Raw genomic sequence first — 17,632 nt, 5'->3', positions numbered from 1 at the left:
AGAAACCAGTACAAACACATCTACTCAAGATCTGGAAACAAGCAATATTGCCTACAGAAATCGGTTGCCAGCCCTAATGGACAAATTTTGAAAACAGTTCTTTTAATTGGATTTTAAATAACGAACTTATCTGCGAATGAATTCAACTTTAATTTTTAGTAGGAGAATGAAATTCACAAAACATTTAGCGTGTTTAGTTTTAACAATCAAATTTACGAAACTTTTCAAATTAAATGGAAGTTACTTACTATTATCTGGTTGAATTTACTTTTGTCTCGAGAAATTAAGTGTGTTAAAGTAACCAAGCAGGGGAGGTTGTTGTACCCAGAGGATTACCAAGGAACACATGATCTCTTTTGGGCGGTATTTCAGTGTAATGATTGATTTTAGACTCACATGAAGGAATGCGCAGTAGAGACTGCCATAAGCTGTTTTCGCCATTTTCTACAGTTTTTGTTGTTTTTGTGTTCCGTGCACCATTTGTAAACATTTCGAGTTCTAAATATTTAAGTGCTGTATGATATGTTAAATGTATTTGGAATATATTGTTCATTATTCAGCTACAGAATTTTGTGGCAAGTGCAATTATATATATTTTTAAGACTAGTTAATAACGTGTGGACTGTAAGACATACTTCGTCGGTCGTGCAACTTCTTGAACCTTGAAACAGAGGAATGTCATATTTGTCGTACTCGCAAATTAACTGGTTGTTTGTTTTGAAAATGGAAATCTGTGTTAGTTTCCAGTAGCTTCAACTTCAAAATGTACACTGTTGCGCAAAACATGAGGGCGAAAGTAACTTTCACATGGCGTGTCACTGCCAAGTAATATGGCATGATGAAACTTGGACCATACAGAGAAAAACTGCTACATATAGAATAGAAGGTAACACAAAGATATACGTAGTGGGACGAACAGAAGAGACACTTTTATTCGAGAACAATAATTGCACGGAAGACACCGCGATTCGTGATTGTTCCCTGGACATTACAAGCGGTGGAAGATGATGATTAATAGGCTTTGCGATCAATATGGACAGCAATGCATGCTCTGGAACAAGTATGGTAAGGAACTGTTGTGGTGGGGCGTTTCATTGATGCAGCAGCGCGGTTGGCTGCAGCACGTCTCCTCAACGCATCCCACACCTGCTCGATGGAAACGGGCAGGCCAGGCCATTGGCCGAATATTCCCTCTTTCCAAGAGTTCTCCTACCTGCGCTGTTGGATGCGATCGTACATTGTCACCCATAAATGAAAGTACCCATGAAAAGGCGAACGTGGGGATGGAGTGCAGTGTCCCAATAACATTGATCGCTGAGAGTACCATGTTCAAAGATTTGGAGATCAGTACGCTCATGTAACATTATGCGTCACCACACCATAACACTTGGACCCCAAAACAATCATGTGCGTCTATGATGGACGCCCCCTCATGTAGCGAGACGTCGGACAACTTAATGTGAAGTGTCTGCGCTAGCAAAATAGAAATGCGGAAAACACAAGTCCGAAAACAATTTATTGGACTCACCAAAACGAAAAAATAATACAATCTCCAAAAGAACAACAGACTCGATCCCAACTGTGGATTGTCAAAAATATAAAATAACAAATAATAATAGAAAAGAGTCCGCCACTCGTGGTCTCGCGGTAGCGTTCTCGCTTCCCGAGCACGGGGTCCCGGGTTCGATTCCTGGCAGGGTCAGGGATTTTCACCTGCCCCGAGATGACTGGGTGTTGTTGTGACGTCTTCATTATCATCATTCATCCCAATTACTGTCGCAGGAAGGCATCGACAAACCACCTCCATTAACACCTTGCCCAGTACAGCGGTGCAGGTTTCCCGCATCGTTCCCCTACGCTCTGTCAAGAAGCGTGGGACTTCATTTGCATTACAATAGAAAAGACCCGTCTCTTCACGGGGAGAGATCACAATGAAACAATTCTACAATATCAAGAGGTTTGTCGACTATACCAAGTCCATCCGCAAGAGATCGGCCAGCTAGAACAGGCGTCTGGCCGTAGCTGCCGGGGTGGCAGCTCTATAGACTTCCAAGCGGTGCGTCGAACTACCCTTTGCCGGTAGTGCGCCGCCCTTTAAAGCCCGTTTGGCGGATGTATCTGCCGGATCTATTTGCGATCACGTGCCTGGCTTATCAAAGTAGTTCCTGGGCTAGCTGTAACCTCTGGTGAAGGTGTTCTGCAGGCTCCGCGAACGGGTAGCGGTCCCTGTCCGCCGTTGGTGGAGACCTGGTGTTGTGTTCTGTTGAGAACGCCGGTAAATATTTGTGTGACAACACAGACGACGTAGGTTTTCCTGGTGAATATAGGCCCTGTGATGCAGGCACCCCGTGTTGGTTAGACGTGAAGTGGGATGCCGATGCAGTAGGCGCTACGGTGTAGGAAGTGAACGGCCACAGCATAATCCACGTAGGAACATTGCCGAACATGATCGGTTTGGTGGTCTACGTGTTATGGTGTGGGCTGGCATGCATGTACTGACTTCCAAATCTTTGAACACAATACACTCACCGGGCAACGTTATCATGATATTGTACTCCTGCCCCAAGTGCATCTTTTCAGGGGTGCATTCAGCCACAACTTCATATTTATGGCATTTTTTTATCAACCTTGTGGCTAGCATGCGAGCACGTTGCAGAGCATGCACTGCCGTCTGTCTGATCACATACCCTATTAAGAACCATGTCCTTTCATTTGTATTGGCCACGGGACATTATGAAGCGGGTTAATTTCCGTGTGATTATTGTCCTTGAATAAAAGTGTCATTTCTGTTCGTCTCATTGCATATTTCTTACAGTCACCTTCTGTACTATACTCTAGCAGTTCTTTCTATGTGTGGTGCAAGTTTTGTTACTTCGCAGTGACATATCATGCGAAAGTTACTTCTGTCCTGGAGTTTTGCACACTACTGTATTTAAGGTGTATCTGGTTTACTGGTCTTTGATAATACTTCCGCTTAATTTGATTCCAGTTGCTATATTATCGTTGTGTAATAGACTAATATTGTAACTGAAAGACGAATAAATGCAATACTGGCAAAATTTTCTCGATTTCAGCGCTTTTAAATTTCAGTTGAACATTTGTTCCTAGATAGATGACCATGTTGTATCTTGGAACATGTTTTCACATCTGAAGCAACCTTAACTGTTCGGAGTAATTTTTGTAAACCAAGAAAAAGACTGCAGCACACAAAAATCAGCACCATCATTTAAAAATGGGATAAGAAAATATATTAGACGCCATTCACAGGACTGGATAGAGGCGGAAGTATCAAAAGTGTTCCAAGGCAAAACATTCTCCCCAAGTATTGCAATGTTACCCATAAAATTTGTACTTCAGCAGTTTCTTATATAATTTTACCACACGAAACTTTACATGGACAGAGATCTCTTTTCAGCTAACGAATAATATCTGTATAGGTTTGAAGCAAAAACGATCAAAACGTGATTGTAAAAGATTGTAGCACCATTTGCTACAAATTATTAGTATATTGTTTCCCAACTAAACAGTCCCAAGACTCCTTATCTAAAATGTCAGTCTCTCCTGTAACAATAGTAATTACAAAATATAACGTGAGTACTGCAATTATTGCAGCACCGACTTTTGCCAGGGAATATCTTGCATCCAAGGTTCCAATTTTTATGAGACCCCTTCCATAAAGAACAACATTCGTGTTCTTGCAGAGTGCACTCTTATGTGAACTTGAGTCATACACTGCCTATTAGGTACTCTGTTCGTTGCTGTGCGCCAGGCGCACTCCTCATCCATAGAAAAGGCATTCCAGAAAACGGGAAGTAGAAGGCCAAAGACGTACATTGCAGCTACTGTATCCGCTGTGGTCAACCTACTGCGCACTTCTGCTACAAAGCGGGAACGACAAGGAAAAAATCGTAGCAGTTTAAAGACGTATTGGCTTCCCTAGTTTTGCGGTTAACTAACAACCTTTTCTTTACAATAAATTATTCTTTCCTCACGAAGAGAGTAGATGTTAATAATTTTGGTTGCTACAAATAATGATTTACACTGAGGTGGCAAAAGTCATGGAAATTTGTGGTAAGTTCCTATTGGACCAAATTACTGAGGTCATCGGTACCTAGGCTTACACCACATAATATAAATTAAACTACGCTAAGGACAACACACACGCACCCATGCCCAAGGGAGGACTCGAACCTCCGACGGGAGGAGCCGCGCGAACTGTGACAAGGCGCCTGAGACCGCGCGGCTACCCCACGCGGCACGTAAGCCGTGGTACAGACTAACGCACTCATACAGATTGCGGTAGTATCGCGTAAGAAAGATATAAAAGATTGGTGCGTTGGCGGAGCTGTCATTTGTACTCAGGTGATTCAAGTGAAAAGGTGTCCGACGATGGCCGCGCGACGGGAATTAACACACTTTGAATGCGAAATGGTATTTCGAGCTAGACGCATGGGACATTCCATTTCGGAAATCGTTAGGGAATTCAATATTCCGAGATCCACAGTGTCAAGAATGGACCGAGAATACTAAATTTCAGGCATTACCTCTCACCATAGACAACCCAATGGCCGGCGGTCTTCAACAAACGACTGACAATAGCGCCCTTTGTAGAGCTGTCAATGTTAAAAGACAAGCTACACTGCTTGGAATGAGCGCAGAAATCAATATTGGACGTACGGAGAACTTATCCGTTAGGACAGTACAGCGAAATTTGGCGTTAATGGGCTATGGCAGCAAAGGACAGACGCGAGTGTCTTTGCTAACAACATGACATTTCCTGCAGCGCCTTCCCTCCGCTCGTGACCACAGCGGTTGGACCCTAGGCTACTCCAGAACCGTGGGCTGGTCGGATGAGTTCTAATTTCAGTTGGTAAGAGCTGATGGTAGAGTTCGAGAGTGGTGCAGACCCCACGAGCCATGGACCCAAGTTGTCAACAAGGCACTATGCAAGATGGCGATGGATCCTCAATAGTGTGACCTGTGCGTACATGGAATGGACTGGGTCCTGTGGTCCAACTGAAGCGTTCATTGACTGGAGATGTTTATGTTTGGTTACTTGGAGACAATCTGCAGCCATTCGTGGACTGCACGTTCCCAAAGAACCATACAATTTTTGTGGATGTCAATGCGCTATGTCATTGGGCCACAATTGTTCACGACTGGTTTGAAGAACATTTTGGACAGTTAGAGCTACAAACTGGCCACCCAGATCGATCAACATGAATCCCATCGAAAATTTATGGGACATAATCGAGAGGTCAGTTTGTGCACAAAATCCTGCATCGAAAACACTTTCGCTGTTATGGACAGCTATAGAGGCAGTATGGCTCAACCTTTGTGCAGGGGACATCCAACGGCTTATTGAGTCCACGCCACCTCAAGTTGCTGCACTAAGCCAGGCAAAAGGAGGTGCTACACAAAATTCGGAGGTATCCCGCGAATTCTGTCAATGTATACAGCAATGTAATAATGTAATAAACTGATAATTGCTAAATACATATACGGCGACATTATGACATTTTTTCACAATACCAAAATCATCGGTATTATCGTCAATAAATTATAAAATTTACTCATAACACATTACAAAAAAAGTAAATTTTAACGCTGTTCCTTTTCAAGTCCGCATAGGAGACTGCACGCAGAACAGTCCTGTGATCCAACCTAGAATGTTTTTGAAGTGTGTGGGACCCATACCAGATGTCACTACTAGGAATTTTGAACGGATACAAACTATAACAGCACGAATGCTCACGGTTTGTTTGACCCACGGGAGAGTGGTCCACAGAGTCTACAAGAACTGAACTGGCAGAGGCCTGAAGATAAATGCAAACTATCCAGTAAAAAGGTGATTACATAGTTTGTAGAACCAAGTGCAAGTGATGAATCTAGGAATGTGCTAGAATCCCTTACGCATCGCACACGCCGGTATCTTGAGGACAGGATTAGATTAGCTAGAGCACACATAGAGGTGTTTAAACACTCATTCTTTCTGCGCCCCATACGTGAATGGAACGGAAAGAATCACTACTAATGAATACATTGGGAAGTACCTTTTCCCATTAACTTGCCATAAATTTCACAGTGGCTGCAGATGTAAATGTGGATTATTATTGAAACAGAAGCATTGGTGGTCATGATGTATTTGAAACTTTGAAATTGAAATATTTATTAGTCACTGTACGTTTATTACCATCTGCTGCATAAATCAAGGGCAGGGAGCGAGAAGATATGTAATGCAAAAATAGTTCTCCTGAAGCAGCTCCTCCTACTGGCCGTCGAATACTTGCAGTCCACGTTGGTGAAAACCTCTGTAGCAGCATTGAGGCTAATCCTAATTTTACATTCTCTATAAGCGCCGTGAGGATAAAATGTGCCTTGAGAACTTATTACTAAACTAATGAAATAACAAGTTTACTCATACCAGCCACTATTTATATCCGCAGTGTGTTTCGATGGTTTAAAATCTCCGACATCAGGAGGTTTTACATATGTTAGTACCACAGGTGTGTGTTTTGTTAGGACTTTGGGATAACTTGTATTCCAGACCATGGTCTGAGGAGGTTTCCGATTAAAAACCAAACATACGAAAAACATAAGTGTGACAATAAAACAGCTAAAATAGAAAACCTCCAGTGGTCATAGGCTCCTTTCTCTGTCGTAATACATCACATAAAAACAGTTATAATTTGTAAACAAAGATGGTGTCTGGAAACTAGTAGATGCAAAGAACATGTAGCAAATCAGTAACATTATAATGACGTGCTGCAAAGAATACGTAGTAAAAAAACACTATTATTTCAGAATAAGTGTTAAAGGATTCAAGCGGTATACAAATACTTTCCTGTCACAATCATAAAGTTTAAATTTCATACTCATTTGCATAATTAGGTGACATGCTGCAAAACTTAAGTATCTACATTATCTATGTTGCCAACAATTTAAAATTATGGCTGGGATTTAGAGATAGAGGATGTAAGGGTTGTGAGAAGCAGAGCTAAATTTTGGCTGTGCTAGAGCTGTGGGTAGAAATTGTTGGTTTTATTTTAGTGGCTCTATTGAGTTTAGTGTGCTCGGCAAGTTATTGTTCATTTGGAAACTATCAAAGATAATATGCAAATCAATAAATTAAATCATGGAAAAGCACTAACGTTTGTGTGGCCCAGAGAACTGAGAAGGAGTCCCTAGAGTGCGAGGTCGCAAGTTCAATCTTTAGTAAGGCTCATCTGAAAGTGTTGCGTTAACAGTTATGGCAGAATAAATATTTGCTGCTAATGATTCACCATGTGCATCAGGAGTGCGACATGTCCGGGACATTCAGAAATCAACCTCCTATGGGATGTATGTGCTACACTTCACAAAATGAACATAATTGACATTTAAGAAATGTTCAGAACAAACCATTAACTTGCACCCTGAACAGCAAATGGAACATAGCCCGCCACAGCGACCACAAAGATTCACGCCACCAAGATTGAAGGCGAACTCTTTGGGAGTTGCAAACCGTGCAGGAAGTTCAGCTAGGTATCCATTCTCATATATAATCATATTGGTGTAACGGGGTGATGATAACTTATTGAATGCGATGGCTTGAAATCAAATGCGAAAGAGTCTGTCGTGGAGATTATCGTGAAACTGGCTATACATTAAGGTGTAGCTGCAGATATAGCGACAATATGTGTTACAGGCATGGAGAAAACAAGCATCCAGAGACAGAACTTGTCGAGTGGTTCCAGGTGGTATGAATTGCTATGTCACACACTTTTCGGGAGGGAGTATGATTTTTGTACACATACCGTAGCTGTAGTTCTCTTACACCAGTTTTGCAATTCTTGCTTCCTGTGATGCCAATATTCCCCCCACACGAGAAAGGATCGTAGGAGGCAGAGCACCTCCAGCTCCTCGCAGCACAATAAATAACTTTCCAGCCAATTTACCATCCAGATTAACAGTCGGCATACGAGGACTTTTCAAAAAATTCCAGAATATTCCTAATTTCGCGTGAATGGTGTGTTGGAGCGATATGTGGTTCAGATACCTGCACACACCTCTGTTTAATGTATAACTGCCGGAAGTTTCATTGTTGTAAGTCTGTTAGTTATCGTCCAGATTTTTATCGAGTAGAACGTCGGGTTGGACAGTTTGCGAATTTAGAGAAGTTCCTACTAAGGTTGTGGGGAAAAGTGTACCAACAATAAGTGATTTTAAGACTGAAGAGAACTGGGCTACATATACGCCCAGCAGTGGTGTCTCTCGTTAAACTGGAAGTTCCTTTGACGAAGAGCCATCAAATGAAGTGATAACTTCTAAGAAAGTGCCAGTGTACCTTATCGACTTGAGACAGTGCAGTTACAGTATTTGAGAGAGTCAGATCGGGACAGAATATTGTCAGACCGTAACATTTCAATTCAGCCAGGTATGCACCTGCGGAATCAGTGGTTGAGAGAGTTTCGCAGGTAGTAATGAGTGGGAACCTGATACGGATCCCGTAACGCAGGTATAGCACAGACCACCCGCCATCCTTTCAGCACGGCTGTAACAGACTGTACCATAAAGGAAGAAGACTTTTTGCGTCTTCACTAGGCTGGAAAGAAATTCACCATAGGAGTAGCATCTTATTGGTAGGGAAAAAGAATTTGTGGTCTTATTTCCCCGGAGTACAGGTACGTAGTATGGGAAGTACAGTATTTTCATTAACTTCTAGTTTTTCACGATCCTCTTTCTCTGCCTCGAGGAAGGTCGAGAGTTCGAATTCTGATTTATTTTAGTGCTCTCGTGTCTATATTAGTCCAAGATCCAAACCCAGAACTTTCAGGGTTCAATGATAGACGCGAAGACACACGAACTGCTACAGTTTTCTCGAATCTCTTTAGTAGAGTGAGTGAGGACAGATGTGGCTGCATTAAAATCCTTTCTTTGTTTCTTAAGCTCTCTTCCATACTGTTTGCAGTGTGGACCCGTTTGCAACACGTTTCCATGTCCTGTATTGTTGGCTGGACTGGAGGCATGCTTGCCAGCGTTCGAGCTTACATTTACCAGGAATCACAAATCCTCCATAATCCGATGAGTCCATGAATGCTATCTGTGGGGTGTTGCATGAGAAAATGTGTTTTTTTTTAAACTATGCACTTTCACCCTTTCCTACAATGATGGCAAGATACGTGTCAGCAGCTATCATTCCATGGAAGAAAAGTAACAACAAGTCTGATGTTAGTAGTGGGGCAGAACCAATGTTAGGACGATAATTTACGACCATTCTGCTAACAAGCCACACATGTTACTTTCAAGGCTACCTCCTTCTCCACCACCCTCCTCTTCCCCTCGTTCTTCACTCTCCATTTAGGCCACTTGGGCTGTTATTTTGTGTTTATATAGGATATAATTTATTACCCAAGTTGGCTGCCAGGGATGTTTTTCCAAGATAAACTAAACTAAACTCCTCCCGAACAGGCCATGAAGGTCCAACGGCACCGACGGGCCGCCGTGTCATCCTCAGACCATAGGCGTCACTGGATGCGGATATGGAGGGGCATGTAGTCAGCACACTGCTCTCCTGGCCGTATGTCAGTTTCCGAGACTGGAGCCGCTACTTCTCAATCAAGTAGCTCCTCAGTTTGCCTCACAAGGGCTAAGTGCACCCCGTGTGCCAACAGCGCTCGGTAGACTGGATGGTCACCCATCCAAGAGCTAGCCCAGCCCGACAGCGCTTAACTTCGGTGATCTGACGGGAACCGGTGTTACCACTGCGGCAAGGCCGTTGGCATGTTTTTCCAAGATAGCCTTACCTTAATTATTATAATTTATGACCTAATATGGCTGCCACAATAAAAATGGCTGTCCAAGATTTTCCTCAACCACCTACCAAGTCCAAAATAGTCCAAAATAGTTAATCCAATATCCCTGGCATTCTAGTCACCTACAGCCACAATTCACTCCTGCGTCTGGGCATGCTAAACATCACATGAATTCGGCACTCGTGCTCTTTACACTGTAGTGAAAGGATCATTATGAAGTGTCAACAGAGAACAGCTACCTCCAAATAGAATAAAAAACTGACTGACACAGTGAAATGGAAGTCTTAATAGCCCTTTCTTCTGTCTCGCTGATCATTTTTATTCATTGTGTATATGTGTTTTCATTTCTTAATATTATTTTGTCCTCGGTACAACAGCACCCTGATGCACTGGAGCAGAAATCAACAGATATACTACCTGATATATCAGAGCAGGACACAGAAATGTTCTCAGACATTCAATTTATATCATCTCCACCACCACTCATCGAGCAGTAGATAAGTGTATTCAGTTACTGCTCCTCACCTTACTCATCAGTTGACTGCCAGCAAATCGAAACATGTGAATGTGGGTATAGCAACAAAAATTTAGAACGTTCGATATGGTGGTAAAGAGCAGTTTACTGAGATTGGAAGGGGGGGGGGGGGGCAGTATCTATGTAACAGGATGCAATACATCGAGAGGCTGATGACTACAGTGTATGAACCATCTCAACCTCCTTCAGACACTTACATCTTTACCAAGAAGGCATCCATTATCGATGAGTATTGGAGCTCCAACACTGAAGGTAACATGTGGTGACTCTTCGCAATGAACTTACTTACATGTCGTTCAAGCATTGTGAATTTACGTGATCTATGCGGTTCATTATGGATTGTGACAGACAGGTTGAACCAGTGGCAGCCATATGTCAAACCACTATTCAGTGATTTTGGGAGCATACTTCCCACATGTGCATGAGCATAGTATGTGTGTTGAGAAGTTAGAGCAATGTATACATTCATGTATTCATGCAGTACTGATGTCTTCTACCATTACCCCTATAGAAATGAAACCCACACTTGCAGAATTTAGGGATAGACTACCTCAGTATATTGTTGCTGCTATGAGTTTGGACATAATACAGGGTGAATTTAATGCATGTAAAAACAATTACTCGTGAAACATTGCTATGGGTGATGACTATGTAGATATAATAATAACTGTATCGAGAAATATATAATAGAATAATAGTAATATTTATTATAAAATTATTGTATTTCCCCAAGTCCAATCCATCTTTTTTTTTTACTTCTAATATGACTGAAAAGTTTGTAAAGATACACAGTCATTGTAGTTTAGTCAGTAATGTAATTACAGAGGTTTGTACAGTACAGAGTAGTCCCATTACTGTCATACCCTCAAGTGGCTAAGTTATAACGACTGCACACTTTTGTAAGAATTTTTTTAAGAAAGAAAAAGACACATAATACAATGAAAAAATAGTTTATTTGTTCCCTTTTGCAGCCCTCATATCGCAGTTTAATAGAAGGAGGTCCGTCAGTTTTACATTCTACATTCAAACCATAATGCTTATAAAAGTAATCATACTAAGATATAGGTACGCCACTCTGAAACACTTGAGATAACTTGTGAAAGACGTGTGACATGTTCAGTATCAAGGTCATCAGTTATTTAGGAGAAAATAATAGTCAACTGCGTTCAAATTACGTCACTCTTCCATAAGTTTTTGATAAACATTAAGATACAGCTTACATTATTTTCAGATTTAAGCCACTCGAACAAGTAATAAGGATTAACACTCTCTCCTTTCTCATCATATCCATAATCTTCCAGCTGCAGCATCATGACATATTGAGGAATAATTTTTTCCAAAATATTTAGGATAACTGGACTTCACATCTGAGGTCATCAGTCCCCTAGACTTAGAACAGCAGCGCGGTTCCGGACTGAAGCGCCTAGAACCGCTCGGTCACAGCGGCCGGCTTTTCTTGAAAACATCACATGTTGTGACAATAATGCTACTTTGTTCAACAACGGTATTGACAGTAGTGTGGGGATTATGTCGGGTCGTGAGTTCTAGTTGGTGGTGGTTTTCGAAAATCCTTGATATAGTGATAGAAAAATCACGCTATTCTGGGATGAATGGATATGTTTATGTGCTACTTCGATGCAAATGACTGCCTTGTTCAGTGGAAGTGCTCAAACTCTCGCAGTGAATTAGGTGGTCATACTATCTCTGCAGAGTACTTCCCACAAATGCCTAAATTTTTTAACGAGGCAGAGTGCACTCATCTGCAAGACAAAATGTAAGAATTTAACACTAAAATGCCGGAAGGGGTCAAAATGGTCCGTTTCATATCTTTTTATTCAATGTGATATCCAATTCTTTTATTTCATTCATGAAATTATATGACTTTTCCTAATTTTTTTCTTCTTTTACGATGATGTATTAGGATTTACAAAGAATTTATTTTTATGGAACATTTCACTCGATATACCTAGAATGGCGGAAGGGGTCAATTTGACGCAGATTTATTGTCTGTTCTGAATATACACTCCCGGAAATGGAAAAAAGAACACATTGACACCGGTGTGTCAGACCCACCATACTTGCTCCTGACACTGCGAGACGGCTGTACAAGCAATGATCACACGCACGGCACAGCGGACACACCAGGAACCGCGGTGTTGGCCGTCGAATGGCGCTAGCTGCGCAGCATTTGTGCACCGCCGCCATCAGTGTCAGCCAGTTTGCCGTGGCATACGGAGCTCCATCGCAGTCTTTAACACTGGTAGCATGCCGCGACAGCGTGGACGTGAACCGTATGTGCAGTTGACGGACTTTGAGCGAGGGCGTATAGTGGGCATGCGGGAGGCCGGGTGGACGTACCGCCGAATTGCTCAACACGTGGGGCGTGAGGTCTCCACAGTAGATCGATGTTGTCGCCAGTGGTCGGCGGAAGGTGCACGTGCCCGTCGACCTGGGACCGGACCGCAGCGACGCACGGATGCACGCCAAGACCGTAGGATCCTACGCAGTGCCGTAGGGGACCGCACCGCCACTTCCCAGCAAATTAGGGACACTGTTGCTCCTGGGGTATCGGCGAGGACCATTCGCAACCGTCTCCATGAAGCTGGGCTACGGTCCCGCACACCGTTAGGCCGTCTTCCGCGCACGCCCCAACATCGTGCAGCCCGCCTCCAGTGGTGTCGCGACAGGCGTGAATGGAGGGACGAATGGAGACGTGTCGTCTTCAGCGATGAGAGTCGCTTCTGCCTTGGTGCCAATGATGGTCGTATGCGTGTTTGGCGCCGTGCAGGTGAGCGCCACAATCAGGACTGCATACGACTGAGGCACACAGGGCCAACACCCGGCATCATGGTGTGGGGAGCGATCTCCTACACTGGCCGTACACCACTGGTGATCGTCGAGGGGACACTGAATAGTGCACGGTACATCCAAACAGTCATCGAACCCATCGTTCTACCATTCCTTGACCGGCAAGGGAACTTGCTGTTCCAACAGGACAATGCACGTCCGCATGTATCCCGTGCCACCCAACGTGCTCTAGAAGGTGTTAGTCAACTACCCTGGCCAGCAAGATCTCCGGATCTGTCCCCCATTGAGCATGTTTGGGACTGGATGAAGCATCGTCTCACGCGGTCTGCACGTCCAGCACGAACGCTGGCCCAACTGAGGCGCCAGGTGGAAATGGCATGGCAAGCCGTTCCACAGGACTACATCCAGCATCTCTACGATCGTCTCCATGGGAGAATAGCAGCCTGCATTGCTGCGAAAGGTGGATATACACTGTACTAGTGCCGACATTGTGCATGCTCTGTTGCCTGTGTCTATGTGCCTGTGGTTCTGTCAGTGTGATCATGTGATGTATCTGACCCCAGGAATGTGTCAATAAAGTTTCCCCTTCCTGGGACAATGGATTCACGGTGTTCTTATTTCAATTTCCAGGAGTGTACATAAATAATCCAACAATAAGCAGCAGCATTGTTGCGTCTTGGCACATGCACGTTCTAATCTGCTACAGTTTATGCTGCGTCATTAAGGCGACATTCTTTTTCTACGAAAGATATTTTTGAGCATGTGTCGTCCGTGTGGGCTTTCCGATACAGAAATGTTATGGCACTTAGAGAAATTCGACAATGAAAAGGAAAACGACTTCACTGATGAAGATGAGGATTTTGTACCAGTGTCAAGTGAAGATGAAGACGTTGTGAACGAGGGGGGATTAGCGGATGAGACTTGAGATGCTGATCTACCTCATCCATCACAGCAGACCAGTTGAATGCGTCTACAAAGTTGCTCGCTAGGGAAGGAATCGAGTGGGAGATTGCCAAGTTTTCATCTTCTAGTAGAAGTTCGGTCGTGAACGTTCTGAGGGAGAGCCGGCCGGGGTGGCCCAGTGGTACTAGGCGCTACAGTCTGGAACTGCACGACCGCTACGGTCGCAGGTTCGAATCCTGCCTCGGGCATGGATGTGTGTGATGTCCTTAGGTTAGTTAGGCTTAAGTAGTTCTAAGTTCTAGGGGACTGATGACCTCAGATGTTAAGTTCCATAGTGTTCAGAGCCGTTTGAGCCTGCATCACAGTCCAAGGTAGTAATTTCGAACACCTTCTTTGATGACGATCGTTGTCTGTTTTTGTTCTTATGTCTTCGTTTCTACTGCACTAAGCACAGTAAACATGTTTTTTCACTCTGTTCGTGTCCTTTCCTCCTTGTGTTGTGTGTCGTCACTACCACGCCAGGAAAGTGTTTCCGACCACGCATTGTTATGTGATTTTCCATTGTCTAGGTGTACCCTATTTCTCCTTAAAGTTTGTAACCGCTGTGCTGAAACATCCTATGTATGTATACCGGGTGTTTCAAAATGAGTATACGTGTTTTAAGGCTTTATAGCATTTATTACATTTAACTTACAATTGGTGTGCCGCTTCCCTGGCATGACTCAGTACGCGACTGATTAAATGGCGTTGTACTCGACCGGGGGGTTGGCCGTAAGGGCCTAGATGACAGAGCCTGTTTTGCATGACCTGCACATTTATACACGATCTGGCGCCATGTGAGTTTTACCTTTGGGCGTTCATAAAAGATGATATGTTTGTGCTTCCGCTACCAGCTGCTCTACCCAACTTTAGAAACAGCATTGTCACAACAGTCACTCCAGATACACTGATTAAGGTGATTTGTGTGAACAGAGTGCGGGCAGGTCGAGACCTCTGGTTTTTTATATTCGGTGATCGTGACTGCTTGTCACGACCGCCAGTGGAGCGAATGCAGCTATCTATGACATAGACAGGCCTTGTCTCCTATGAATGTGACGCTTTGTTGCCGAGGTGGCTCACTGTGTCGGACATGCGCTTCTGTCCACAGTGTATTGTCTCCCAGAATCCTTTATACAATCTCCGGTGTTTTGCAGTGTATTATACAGGATATAATAGGCAGAGAACGCGTCGAAATTACCAGGGGGGGGGGGGGGGGATGTCGGCCTATACAGCAGCCAACACTGTCTCTTCTGGAGAGTGCAATCGGCCGCATTACATGAATAACGGCAGACATTACTGAATTTAAAGGGCAGGAACCATGAATGCAAGGAAATGGTGAGCAACCATATTTGTAGATACTGTGGCAGGCGTCAGACAACAGGATCCAAGGAATGTAAATTACCATATATTTCGTTGGTACAGAAAATTAAATACATTGTACAAAGTAAACAAGATGTACAACAAACGTTACAAACTAAATGTTCCATTGAAATCGAGACTATTTTCCTCGCTTGAATACGTTAGTTCAGCAGATCGCTGGTACTCCCCACAACAATGCTTTTACAACTTACGAATTACATACAGTTATAGTATGTGCTCAGAATACCTGCCTCCAGGATGGCAGTATGGTTGACATCTGTCTTACTCGCTCAGAGATACTGGACCACGTCACAAGCTACATGTAGCGGAGTCGACTGGGGTTTCTTACTACACATTTCTTTAGATGGCCCTACAGGAAGAAGTCAGAGGGTTGAGGTCAAGTGGAAGAGCCGCCCACATTTCAGGGTCATCTTGATCAATCTAGCGATCGCAAAACATCGGTCCGATGTGGGTTTTGGTAGTCGACTGAATATTATGGGTGCCCCATCGTGCTGGGATCAAATGCGTCGACGGACTACAAGTGGCACTTCCTCCAGTAATTCCCGCAGCACCTCCTGATGACTGTTGTATAGCTATTGCCTGTGAGTCGAGGGGGAAGCATGTAGGCATCAGTCAACTAATCGTGGACTATGGCGGCCCATACACTGATAGTGAAATTTTCCTGGTGACCTCGCTTGTGGGTGGCGTGGTGGTTCTCCTCTGCCCACACTTGGCTATTGTGGGCATTGAACGCACCCTGGTGCAGTGCTGCGAGAACAGCTGCCCGAAATCCACACACGGGGCAAAATCGTGGACCAACAGGGCCTATTTCGTCTGAAGATGGAGTGGATGCCTTTCCTCCTCTTGGGGCACCCTCCGAGCAACTGAGCGGGTGCTTTGCGTCGTGTGTGCCACAGTGCGAGTGCTTACGGATGGGTCTGCATCAAACCTCTCTAATACGTCCTCCGCAAATCATGGCGTGTGTACACTTCACGCGCGACCTCTGTCCTGTCGACACCTTGTGAAACCACCCGTTTCACTTAGATGCTGATGGATGGCCACAAACGTGGAGTAGAGCGACTGACACCTATCGGGATATCGTTGTCCCTAGATGCGCAACGCTGTTTGCCCGTTGCCCCAACGTACGTGAAATACATGTCACGCTGCTCGGTCCAGGCGAACGTCTCCGTGATGCAGCACACTAGCACGTGACAAACTGTGTCTGAGCGCTTGGTTTCCCCTGCGTATGTCTGTCGTTGCCCTCCGCTGCTGCTGTTACTAGTGGTCTTTACAGTGTTGGTGTGACAGCCATGGGTGTGTTCAGCACCATCTAATGTTCAGACTGCCCGTGGTCTGTTCGCACACAAAGTCACACCTGCTGCTGGAGGGGAGGCCTGTTGACAGGCGCCGTACGTTATCTTTTATATAATTTTTTGTACAGTATCTTCTTGAGTGTATTTAAAAAAGTTATAGCTGCTTGCAGTGTGAGACATAATTTTACGAGGGAAATGTGTATATCTTGCCCAGCGGAAAGTCCCAAGTGAAAGGAAAAAGTGCAGGTCACTGCTTTGTACAAGAAGCGCAAAATTAAAAAGCAATCGGTATGCTGCAGGGTTCTTGAATATATTCTCAGTTCCAGTATAATAAATTTCCTTGAGATGGAAAAGCTCCTGTCCACAAATCACCACAGTCTTAGAAAGTAACATTCGTCTGAAACTCAGCTTGTCCTTTTCTCACGTGATATTCTGTGAACTATGGATGAAGGCCAAAGGTAGATATTATATTCCTAGATTTCTAAAAAGGGTTTGACATGGTGCCCCACTGCAGATTGTTAACGAAAATATAAGCACACGGAATAGCTCCCCAGACATGTAAGTGGCTTGAAGACTTCTTAAGTGAGAGGACCCAGTCTGTTGTCCTCGTCGTCGAGTATTCATCAGAGACAAGATAGGAATGCTATTATTCTCTATATACATAAACCATCTGACAGACAGGATGAGCAGCAATCTGCGGCTGTTGGTTGATGATGCTGTAGTGTACAGGAAGCTATCGTCGTTGAGTAACTGTAGGAGGATACTTGATGATTGGTCAAAATGTATAGTTGGAGTAAGGAATGACAATTAGCTGTAAATGTAAAAAAAAAAGTGATTTAATGCAGATGAGCAGGTTAAGCATTCCCACAATATTCAAATAC

The 17,632-nt window shown here is 43.9% G+C and overlaps 1 pseudogene; it reads right to left on the bottom strand.

The window, feature by feature from the left end:
• Nucleotides 1-9,644: 9,644 nt before the first annotated feature.
• LOC124723477 lies at nucleotides 9,645-9,762 on the bottom strand (annotated as a pseudogene).
• Nucleotides 9,763-17,632: the final 7,870 nt, after the last annotated feature.

This window comes from Schistocerca piceifrons, chromosome X (genome assembly GCF_021461385.2).
Source record: "Schistocerca piceifrons isolate TAMUIC-IGC-003096 chromosome X, iqSchPice1.1, whole genome shotgun sequence".
NCBI classification, from domain to species: Eukaryota; Metazoa; Arthropoda; class Insecta; order Orthoptera; family Acrididae; genus Schistocerca; species Schistocerca piceifrons.
The sequence above is the reverse complement of the archived record's forward strand: the minus strand, read 5'-3'. Positions and strand labels throughout refer to the sequence as shown.